Raw genomic sequence first — 12663 nt, 5'->3', positions numbered from 1 at the left:
GGTTTCATAATATCAGCTAGGACTGAGGCAAGGTCATTTTAATCAACAGATAGAAACTTGTGTGTGTCCTTGCATGTGTGTATGTGTGTGTGTTCTTATTCTTCCAAACGTAACCAAAACAACCTGCTGAGAAGACAAATTCATTTTTATTGTTTATGACTGAAAGGGAGAGTGCCACATTTCTGGCCTTAGTTATGTCTGCATGGGATGGTTAAAGTCAGGATATTCATTAAGTTTTAAATTGTTAATTATATAATTATATATATATATATACATATATGTGTGTGTGTGTGTGTGTGTATAGCAAAGGCAAACAGACAGACAGAGACAAATACTCCATCCTCTGGTTCACTTCCCAAACATGAACATACCTGGGGCTAGGCCATGATCAAGCCAGGAGCTCAGAATCCCACCCAAGTTTACCACACGGATGGCAGGGAAGCAACTTCTCGAGCCATTACTTCTGGCTCCCAGGGTCTTCATTAGCAGGAAGACAGATTGCAGGGAGAGCTGAGACTTGAACTCAGACACTCTGATTTAGGATATAGGGTCCCAAGTTTCTTTCTTCCTTTCTTTTTTTTTTTTTTTTTTTGGACAGGCAGAGTTAAACAGTGAGAGAGAGAGACAGAGAGAAAGGTCTTCCTTCCATTGGTTCATCCCCAAAATGGCCGCTACGGCCGGAGCATTGCGGCTGGCGCACCACGCTGATCCAATGGCAGGAGCCAGGTGCTTTCTCCTGGTCTCCCATGCGGGTGCAGGGCCCAAGCACTTGGGCCATCCTCCACTGCCTTCCCAGGCCACAGCAGAGAGCTGGCCTGGAAGAGGAGCAAACGGGACAGAATCTGGCACCCCAACCGGGACCTAGAACCCAGGGTACCAGCGCTGCAGGCAGAGGATTAGCCAAGTGAGCCACGGCACCGGCCCCAAGCATCTTAAATGCTATACCAAAAGCCTATCCACACTTCCCTTTTTTCAAAAAGTTTTATTGACACCAAAATTTCAACATCTAGCTTAAGGCATTATTTATCAGTGATGTAGCATTAGTGGACACAGCAAAGAAAGAATTTTACCATAGGGATTCAAGTTGTCTTAAACGGTAACCGTATGCTTTCTATTGAAGATTTGATGAGTATTTTAGGAAATTTATGGAATGTATAATAAAGAGGCTTTTTCAGCTCTAATTTCTGTAGCTAGAGACCCCTGGGGTAATAATGTAGTATTGATGAAGACAGAGGAATAGCAATATCACTATTAAATAAATAGCAAACTGCAGGGATGATCTCAGTTCTCATGATAAGAAATTGTGGAACAATCACAAAATCTCAGCATGTTGGAGTCACTCAATACATCATTGAATTAGGATAATATCACAATATTACTCATGATACAAGATAATTTCCAGCAACACATCTTTGATATTTCATTCAGTACTAATTTCTTGCATTGTACCCTAGACCTAAGGTACATTACTGCAGATTTTTAGGATGTTAAAGGAAAGAATATATTTGAAAACAATGAATCTGTGATACATACTAACCAATTATTTTCCAACTTTGTCAAAGACAAACTTTCCCCAGCTTTCTGGAAAGAGATAGCTACAAGATATAAAATGATTTCATTCTTTGGGGACCTTAATGGTCAAGCATTAACTTTGGTGTAGTGACAATGTTCTCACTCATCTGCAGTAGTTTTGATTTAATGAGTATAAGAAATTCATTCCACATGATAAAGTCAATGTCAGCAACAGTATAAAAACTTCTAAGAATTAATGCTGATTGAGCCTTCAGGTACCAAAATCACATGAATATATTTAGGAAATGTTAATATACTATGGAAAGATGCTCATAAGGCACTTATGACCCAGTTGAAGGTTAAAGTCTTTAAGAGAGGAAGGGATTCCGGTTTCTGGTGAATGTTGATTTGGACACTTTGTAATTTTGCACATTTCTTCTGGGAATTTCCATTTCTTCCTTATTTCTCAGAATTCACATGCTTTCAGTGAGAAAGAAAATGACACAATATAAAACACTGTTGGCCATAGTTAAATCATCCAGGGACAGGAACAGGGCACGATTTGTCCACTTAAGATTTTCCTTGAGATTGTTGGATTTGCAACCAAGAAACTCAGGCTAACCTTTTTCCATTTGCTAAAGAGTAAAGCTTTAAATAAAATCCCTTTTAAAGCTAAGGAAAGCAAAAGAAATTAGTGCAGTCATGGGTCACTTAGAGACATGAATACTTTCTGAGGAATGTTTCCTGAGGGACTCTGTCATTGTTTGAACATAACTGAGTGTACTTCCACAAACTAGTCACCAGGTGATACACTCCCATTGCACGACAGTTGTATGTATGGTCCACCATTGACAGACACATCATTATCTGGTGCATGGTTGCATACTGAAGTTAAAAGAAGGAGATTTAAATAAAATGATAGTATTATATGCCTTGATCACTGGTAGAAGCTTGTTAAATCAGATTTCTGGGACCTACCTCCAGATTTTCTAACTTTGTAGATCTGTGGAGGACTGAAGCTTCGCATAGTTAACAAATTCTTGAATGACATCAATCTAGCTCATCTGTAGAGCACACTCATCTCAGACAACTGGTCTACAGCAAAGGGGAAAATGACAGAAGTCACATGTAAAATAATATATTGGGTATACAGAAAATACATATTTAGCATCAATAATTCACAGTAGGATAAGATCTTTCCTAGATTCAAGTGATTGAATAGGTTCAGTGTATGCCAGGAAAAAAGATTTGGAGATAAAGAAACTATCTCAAGGTGGGAGGTTAGAATGATTCTGAAAGAAGGTAGAGTATTAAATGGGGCAGAAATGCAGCAATGTTTTTAATCTGAGAGACTGGAAATTCAGCATATCCAGCTGCCACTAATTAAACCTCTAAAAGAACTGCCAAATCTATACTTGGCTTGTCACTGCCGATTTAAAAGAAATGTCAATACACTGAATACAGCAGAAGGGGCATAGCTGCTGGTTCCGTAGTAGCAGCATATTTGACAGTTATGAGATAGCTCCACTGACAGTTGCCAGTAAGATTCCTATTGTGTCTGGAAGAACATGAGGATAGAACAAAACACAACATACAAATAATCTGTTGTATTTTTGAAAAAAGGTTCTCACTAAGCTAGAAATCAAAGTATCTACATCAAGAATATTGATGAGATATACATTAATTTTTATAAAGAAGTAATTGACCTTTATAGTTAAGATGTTTAGAATCAAATAGCAGCATTAATGCTTTTCATTATGTAAAATTCATTTGAGTAATAAAAATGTGCATAATCCCACTTTAATTGGCTGAAATAACTAACTGCACAATGGTAAAAATACCACCCATAAATTTAGAGTTCTTAGAGATTGTCAGTTTTCAATATAAGAGGAAGGCTCTAGATATTTTCAAAAGTCTCTTTAAAAATCACTTATGGAAAGTCTCCTATACTCACAACTAGATGCCACGGTCCCATGAACAAACCTAAAATTCCTTGAAACTAGGCAAATTTCTTCCTCTCACATTACATAAGCCTGCATTAATAAAATATGAGACTTTCTCCTTGGACTTATATTCACATAACATAATATTACTTAGAGAAATAATCAGGGCAAAAATTGAGACATTAGAAAATTTCAATTCCTACCTGAAGTTTAAATCAGATAAGTTGAGAATGCAAATAAACCAATAAAGTAAACCAATCTAAACATGCACTTGTTTTCCAAATTGGCCCATGTAGTATTGAAATTACGCCAGTTGGATTTCCACGTGCAGAATCATGAAGCAAGACCCCTACCTTACACCTTACACAAAAATCCACTCAACATGGATTAAAGACCTAAATCTACGACCTGACACCATCAAGTTACTAGAGAACATTGGAGAAACCCTTCAAGATATTGGCACAGGCAAAGAATTTCTGGAAAAGACCCGGGAGGCACAGGCAGTCAAAGCCAAAATCAACTATTGGGATTGCATCCAATTGAGAAGTTTCTGTACTGCAAAAGAAACAGTCAGGAGAGTGAAGAGACAACTGACAGAATAGGAAAAAATATTTGCAAACTATGCAACAGACAAAGGGTAAATAACCAGAATCTACAAAGAGATCAAGAAACTCCACAAAAACAAAACCAACAACCCACTTAAGAGATGGGCCAAGGACCTCAATAGACATTTTTCAAAAGAGGAAATCCAAATGGCCAACAGACACATGAAAGAATGTTCAAGGTCATTAGCAATCAGGGAAATGCAAATCAAAACCACAATGAGGTTTCACCTCACCCCAGTTAGAATGGCTCACATGCAGAAATCTACCAACAACAGATGCTGGCGAGGATGTGGGGAAAAAGGGACACTAACCCACTGTTGGTGGGAATGCAAACTGGTCAAGCCACTATGGAAGTCAGTCTGGAGATTCCTTAGAAACCTGAAGATAACCCTACCATTCGACCCAGCCATCCCACTCCTTAGAATTTACCCAAAGGAATTTAAATTGGCAAACAAAAAAGAGGTCTGCACCCTAATGTTTATTGCAGCTCAATTCACAATAGCCAAGACCTGGAACCAACCTAAATGCCCATCAACGATAGACTGGATAAAGAAATTATGGGATATGTACTCTTTAGAATACTATACCGCAGTAAGAAACAACGAAATCCAGTCATTTGCAACAAAATGGAGGAATCTGGAACACATCATGCTGAGTGAAATAAGCCAGTCCCAAAGGGACAAATACCATATGTTCTCCCTGATCGGTGACGACTGACTGAACACCAAGAGGGAAACCTGTTGGAGTGAGGTGGACACTATGGGAAATGGTGGCTTGATCAGCATAGCCTTGACTGTTAATGAACAACTAAATACATTATCCCTCTTAGTAGTTTTTTTATCTGTTCTACTTAATATGACTGGTTTAGATCTGTAATTGATGCACAGTTATTCTTAAGTGTTGAAAATTAACTGAAATGTGATCCCTGTTGAACATGGTGGTGGGAATGGGAGAGGGAAGAGATGTATAATTTGGGACATGCTCAGGCTGACTTGCCCCAAGTGGTGGAGTTGGAAGCATACCAGGGGATTCCAATTCAATCCCATCGAGGTGGCATGTACCAATGCCATCTCACTGTTCCAGGTGATCAGTTTCAGTTCACAGTTGGTCATGGTGAAGGGACTGGGAGTCAAAGGGAGCACATAGACAAGTCTAGTACCTGCTAACGCTAACTGATGGAGTAAATAAAGGGGAGAGTGATCCAACATGGGAAGTGAGATACTCAGCAGACTCATAGAATGGCAGATGTCCTAAATAGCACTCTGGCCTCAGAATCAGCCCTAAAGGCATTCGGAGCTGGCTGAAAAGCTCATGAGAGTATTTCAGGCATGGAAAGCCAAGACACTCTGGCAAAAGATCTCTGCGAGTGAGATCCCAGTGGAAAAAACAGGTCATCAAAGAAGGAGGTACCTTTCTCTGAAGGGAGGAGAGACCTCCACTTTGACTATGACCTTGTCTAAACAAGATAAGAGTCGGAGAACTCAGAGGGCTTCCATAGCCTTGGAAACTCATGACTGGAGCATAGGGAGATTACTGATGCCATAGACAGGAGTGTCAATTGGTAAAGTCAACAACAGGAGTCACTGTGCACTTACTCCTCATGTAGGATCTCTATCCTTAATGTGCTGTACATTGAGATTTAATGCTATAACGAGTACTCAAACAATATATTTCACTTTGTGTTTCTATGGGGGTGCAAACTGTTGAAATCCTTACTTAATGCATACTAAACTGATCCTCTGTAAAAAAAAAAAAAAAAGAAATTATCAATTCCCAACTTGACTCTCACTGGGATTAAACATGACAATAGGTCTGCTCTGATTTCATCATCATTTAAAAAAAATCATCTATTATTTTTCACTTTATGTTTCTGTGTGGGAGCAAACTGTTGAAATCCTTACTTAATGTATACTAAGCTGATCTTCTGTATATTAAGAGAATCGAAAATGAATCTTGATGTGAATGGAAGGGGAGAGGGAGTGGGAAAGGGGAGGGTTGTGGGTGGGAGGGACAGTATGGGGGGGAAGCCATTGTAATCCATAAGTCGTACTTTGGAAATTTATATGCATTAAATAAAAGTTTAAAAAAAAAATTACGCCAGTTGGAATGACGATGTTCACACACTTAAACATTTCATAAATGAAAATTAGGACATCTAGTCCGATGATCAATGACAAAAATTACTACAAATGAACTTATAAACAGATGAAAAATATGTAACTTCAGTATCCATGATATCCAAAGAATTCAAAGTAAAATAAAATGAATGTTTCCAGTTAATCATTTCTGAATATAAATTATTCAAACAGATTGTACAGTTTTTACTTCACAGTTTGAAAAGATTTGAAAATTGTGAACATCCAGCCAGCGCCGCGGCTCAATAGGCTAATCCTCTGCCTTGCGGCGCCAGCACACCGGGTTCTAGTCCTGGTCAGGGCGCCGGATTCTGTCCCGGTTGCCCCTCTTCCAGGCCAGCTCTCTGCTGTGGCCAGGGAGTGCAGTGGAGGATGGCCCAAGTCCTTGGGCCCTGCACCCCATGGGAAAAGCACCCGGCTCCTGGCTTCGGATCAGCGCGGTGCACCGGCTGCAGCGCGCTGGGCACAGCGGCTATTGGAGGGTGAACCAAAAGGAAGACCTTTCTCTCTGTTTCTCTCTCTCACTGTCCACTCTGCCTGTAAAAAAAAAAAAAAAAAAAAAAAAGAAAGAAGAAAAGAAAATTGTGAACATCCATGCCAATCAAAATACTGAGCTCTCAGAACTCTCAGGAACTTTGTTGTTTTGCTAAAACAGTTATATTTCACAGATACATAAGAAAAAATAGTTTTGTTTATCCACATTTTACCATTTCTAAGGAATTTGCATAGATCCAGATTTTCATTGAGTATTTATTTTTGCCTGAAGTAAATTCCTTGTACTGCAGGTCTGCTGGCGATAAATTACTACAGCAGTCATATTTCAGAAATAGTATTCATTGCACTTTTACTTTTTTACTAGGTATAAAATTCTAAGTTGACAATTTAACTTTAATAGTAGTTGTAGTTTAAAGATGTTGTTCTGGCATCTTGTAGCTTGCCGTTTTTATTATTTAACATCATCTGTTATTATTAGCTTCACCATGTATAAAAATGTGTCTTTTCTGACTGCTTCTTAAATTGTCTTTTTAATTGGTTTTCACAAAATTGTTTAAAGTTACAAGTATTTCTTTTATTTGTTTCCATCTCTGTGCAAACTCTCGTAAACTATCGATTGTCCAAAGGCTCAAAACTGTGCCAATATATATATATTGTCTGGGTCATTAGTTGTTTATGGAAGGAATGTAAATTCAATCCATTTTCCCCCGACTTGGTCAGAAGTTAAGGTTGCAATAGATCAAATTCATAAAATATTCAATGGAAATTTATTATTAAGATCATTTGCATATTTCTCTAAAGGTAAGACAAAACTGCAATTTTATCTATACTTCTGCTGTTGCATACTAAGTACCCATTAAGAAACTTAATTATCAGTATTCTTGGGATGGTATGTTATTATAAAAGGTATATTATACTACAACAATGAAAATCCTTTAGGAAATACACAAATATGCATCTACTTTAATCTTACTATCTTAATATTCCTTTTGAAATACAGTGGAAGTAATGGAGACCATGATGCTCTTAAGTATAGAAAAAGCTCAAATATACTCCAATATGCAATGACTGATGATATTGCACTGCATATAAACCATTGCTAATATCTAGGAATATATTCCAAAAAGAATCATAAATACAGAAATCAATTTAAGCAGAATGTATCTTTGAGAATTAAGTGTTTTGTGCATACTTTATGTCATAAAATGGTTACTTTAGTTTATGTCAAAAATCTAATTTGTTCCAAAATTTTGATGATGGCAAGATAGAAAATATGTATAACCCTGGGCTTCATAAAATGGTAGTACATTAAATATATACTAAATTGAAACTCTTATTATATGCAGATGTCAAAGTGTTTAAAGTAGATCCCAAGACGGTGGATTAGAGAATGACTTACTGCGCTAGGCTAGGGATGAACAGTTAAAAGTATACAATGTGCACTCTCAGGGCAGAATTGGAGAGAAAACAACACTGGAAATCCTATGAGAGGTAGCAAGACGTAGAGGAATGTTACGGACCTGTGTGGAAGGTGTGGGCACACAGCATAAACACGATCACAACCACAAGTTTAGCAGCCAAGAGCCAGAGCAGGAGGCAGCTTGGAGATGGAGGCGAGAACGGACCACAGCAACATGTGGTGATGTAGACAGAGGGAGAGCACAGTGTGAGTCTGGACTGGAACTCTGGCAGTAGCTGTTGCTAGCGGTTGCCGACACACCCAGTGGAAGCAGAGGGGGTACATTTATCTTGCCCCAACTTCCCAAAACAGCACCTGCTGTCTGGCTGAGAAAGGGCAGGCGTCTCATTGGGTTGACAGGCAGAGTGGACAGTGAGAGAGAGAGAGACAGAGAGAAAGGTCTTCCTTTGCCGTTGGTTCACCCCACAGTGGCCACTGTGGCCAGCGCTGCGGCCGGCACACCACGCTGATCCGAAGGCAGGAGCCAGGTGCTTCTCCTGGTCTCCCATGGGGTGCAGGGCCCAAGCACTTGGGCCATCCTCCACTGCACTCCCTGGCCACAGCAGAGAGCTGGCCTGGAAGAGGGGCAACTGGGACAGAATCTGGCACCCCGACCGGGACTAGAACCCGGTGTGCCGGCGCTGCAAGGGGGAGGATTAGCCTAGTGAGCCCCAGCGCCGGCCAACACAATCTTCTTGGCAGTACCGGTGGCAGTGGCAGGGAGGCAGCAACATTCTTCCAGTGGCTCTTGTGTACATGTGTGATCCAGAGGTTCTAGCAGAGGGAAATAACTTCAGCCCCACTGACTTTGAGTCTGGCTGGGAGGTGGCTGGAAACCATGTAGGATGGGGAGGTGCCCAGAACGCCCAGGAGCAAGACACCTAAGCAGAACTGTCTCAGGGAACAGCTGCCTCTCTATTTACTGGACAAGCTGGCAGGGCAGAGAGAAACCCATGCACCCAGTGACTGTGGGAACCTTGCATGCTGAGACTGTGGGAATGTGGTGGTTACATGAGAAGACAGCAGGATTGCTGGGCAATCACTGGTTACAGCTCCACATGCCAGGAGCTCCTTGGTTGCCTACAGCAGGTGACTGCTGTGCTGACAGTGAGACTGTGCAGATCATTGATGTCATTCATATGGTGGTACGGAACACACTGGTGGCTAACACCCGGGCATTGAGATCTATCGTATCCAGCTTGGGTGTTACCCTGGATACTTGACACACTTCCGAGCACTGACCAGAGCTCCCTGGCCACACTTACCACACACCTCTATTCCCCTGAAAGTGCAGATATTCCATAAAGTCACAGTGGCATAGCTCAGAGGTAAACACAATCAGAATGGCAAAAACAAACAAAAAAAATAAACTCCACAAATGCCAAAAACAAACACAGAAATTCAAGAAACAAGAATAATGAAGACAAAATGACCCCACCAAAGCAACCCAAAACATTTCAATATTAGAATGTGAAGATGAAGAGAGAGAGGAAATGCTAGAAATAGAATTCAAAAAATTGATCATAGGATTACTCAAAAGTGATCAGAAGCAAATCCATGAACTAAAGAAAACCATAATTGACATGAATGAAATTTTCCCCCTGAAATTGAGATTTTGAAGAGAAATCAAGATGAAAAATTAGAAATGAAGAACTCAATAGATCAAATAAAAAGTGCAGTGGAAAGCCTTAACAGCAGACTTGGTGAGGCAGAAGAAAGAATATCTGAACTAGAAGAAAAATCTTAAAGTCAGACCAAACAAAAAGGAAGAAGAAAAAAATAGAAAACTTAAAAACAGTGTTGGAGACTTATAGGATACTATAAAGCAACCCAACATACATGTCTTTGGAGTTCCTGAAGGTGTGGAAAGAGAGAATGGACTAGAAGGACTATTTAGTGAAATAATTACAGAAAACTTCCTCAATTTGGAAAAAGAAAGGGACTCCTGCATAGAGGAAACACATAAAACTCCTAACAGACATGACCAGAAAAAGATCTTCACCATAATACATCATAGTCAAGTTTCCCACAGTAAAACATGAAGAAAAGATTCTAAAATTGCACTAGAGAAATGCCAGTTTACCTTCAGAGGATCTCCAATTAGACTGAGAACTGATTTCTCATCAGAAATCCTGCAGGGTAGAAGGGAATGGCGAGATATATTCCTAGTCTTAAGAGAAAAAAATCTGTCAACAAAGAATACTGTACAATGTAAGCTTTCATTTATGAATGAAGATGAAATAAAGACCTTCTATAACAAACAAAAATTGAAAGAATTTGTCACCACTAGTAAAGCCTTACAAAAATGCTTAAGGAAATGCTATACCCAAAAACACAGAAAGATAGCCATCATTATGCAAGAAAGTGAAGGCACAAAAATCCTCTAGTAAAAGTACAAAAGAAATCCTAATAAAAATTAGATTATTTATGGAGAATTGGCAGGGCTGAGTTGTTACTTATCAACAGTAACCTTAAATGTAAATGACCTCAATTCTCCAGTTAAAGATACAGACTAGCTAAATGGATTAAAAAGTAAGACTCATCTATTTGCTGCCTACAAGAAACACATCTCGCCAATACAGACTGAAAGTGAAAAGATGAAAAAAGATATTCCATGCTAGTGGAAATAATAAAAGGGCACATATTGTCATCCTACTACGAGAAAAATAGACTTTAACATAAAAACTGTTACAAGAGATGAAGGGCCCTATGTAGTAAGGGAGATCAAATCAACAGGAAGATATGACTATAATAAATGTATATGTATGTACCCAATTACACGGCACCTGGCTATATGAAAAAAACGTTAATGGATTGAAAGAGAGACAAACTCCAACACAATAACAGGGGACTTCAACACCCCAACTTTAATCAATAGACAGATCAACTAGACAGAAAATCAACAAAGCAACAATACAGCTAATCAACACTGTGGATTAAATAAGGCAAAATAGTAGCACATTATATGTACATACAACATTTTCATTATTCATTCATCTGTGAATAAATATTTAAGTGAGTACATAACTAGGCTATTGAGAATAGTGCTGCAGTGGACATAAGAGTATTAAAATCTTCTTCAGACCGATTTTTGTTAATTTAGATAAATGTCCATAAAGAGTTTCTGGATCATATAGTCAGTTCTATTTTTAACTTTATGAAGAATTTCCTCACTAATTTTTCCATTGCAGTAATACCAATTTGCATTCCCACCTACAACGTGCAAGTATTCAAATGTCTGCCCACCCTTATCCAGACTACTGTGTTTTAATAGCCATTGTGACAAGTGAGAGACAATGTTATTGTTGTTTTGATTTCCTTTTGAAGGATTCATTTATTTGAAAGGCAGAATAATAAAGAAAGGGGAAGACCGAGAGAGGAGAGGAAGAGGTAGAGAGGGAGGAAGGGAGACAGAGAGATGACTTTCCATTCACTAGTTCACTCCCCAAATGCCAATAACAACTAAGGCTGGGTCAAGCCAAAACCAAGAACCTGGAACTAAGTACATGAGCCTTCGTCTGATGCCTTCCCAAGTGCATTGACAGGGAACTGGATCAGCAGTGTAGTAGCTAGAACTCAAACCTGCACTCCAATATTGAATGTTGGACTTAAGCACAACTTAAACCATGGTGCCACAATGTCCACTCTGTGACTTTGATTTTTTAATTATTTTTAAAATCAAAGTTACAGAGAGGGTGAGGGAGAATGGGAGGGAGAGGAAAGGAAAGAGAGAATCATCTGTCCTCTTGTTCACCTCCTTCAGATGACTGGAATGCTCAGGGCAAGGGCAGGCTAAAGTCAGGAGCCAAGAACTTCATTGGATTCCTATGTGGGTGGGAGGGGCCCATACACTTGGGCCATTGTTGGGGTCTGATATAAAGTGTTATGCCACACCTTTTGAGGTATCACATTAACTTTTTCATGTATCTTGTGCCCCACATTAATATTTGAGCATCTGGTAGATCAGTTGTCCCTATTACTTTAAAGAGTTTTCAATGCATTGGAGGCATTTTCCTGAATATGTTCTTTGGGTATCAGTTTGGTAGGCAACTGGGCTTCAGTTCCAGTAGGACTCTTAAGTGTAATATCCCCATGTCTTTTTTCTACTGTTAACAAAGGTAGCAGAGGTATGGGGGGCTCTTCTCAGTTCCAGCAAGGGTGTGTAGAGCTCAGTGGTGATAGGTGGGGTCATGGTAGTTCCAGAGCTGAAATCTGAGACCTACATGTGCGGTCACCTACTCCCACTAAAGCTGTGGCATTCTGGAAAAGAGACCTGAACAGCTAGGTCAGATTTCCAAGAGCAAACCAGCACAGCAGGGCACATTCGCACCAGCTAGTTTGGAGATGAGGGTACTCACCAACCTAAATTAGGATGTAGAAGGAGAATATGTAGTCCTGGCAAATAACCATACCAACCAGAGCTGAGGTGATGCTGGAGTTTAGAGTACCCACCAAAGCCAGATTGGGGTGGAGATGGAAGCCATTTTGAGCATGGCTTCAGTTTATGACTAGTG

General features: G+C 39.6%; 1 long non-coding RNA gene across 1 annotated transcript in view; it reads right to left on the bottom strand.

Annotated features, from left to right (window-relative positions):
- Nucleotides 1-1528: 1528 nt before the first annotated feature.
- Nucleotides 1529-12663, bottom strand: part of LOC149128041 (uncharacterized) — a 61324-nt gene continuing 50189 nt past the window's right edge. Inside the window, exons 2-3 of the long non-coding RNA XR_016230249.1 lie at nucleotides 2491-2607; nucleotides 1529-1992 (exon numbers count right to left, since the gene is read on the bottom strand). This is a non-coding gene — a long non-coding RNA (uncharacterized LOC149128041). The remainder of the gene's footprint in view (nucleotides 1993-2490; nucleotides 2608-12663) is intronic.

The sequence above is a fragment of the Oryctolagus cuniculus genome, chromosome 2 (assembly GCF_051225735.1).
Source record: "Oryctolagus cuniculus isolate XC-2025 breed Fujian yellow rabbit chromosome 2, ASM5122573v1, whole genome shotgun sequence".
NCBI classification, from domain to species: Eukaryota; Metazoa; Chordata; class Mammalia; order Lagomorpha; family Leporidae; genus Oryctolagus; species Oryctolagus cuniculus.
Note: the sequence above shows the minus strand (reverse complement) of the source record. Positions and strands in the feature narration are given on the sequence as shown.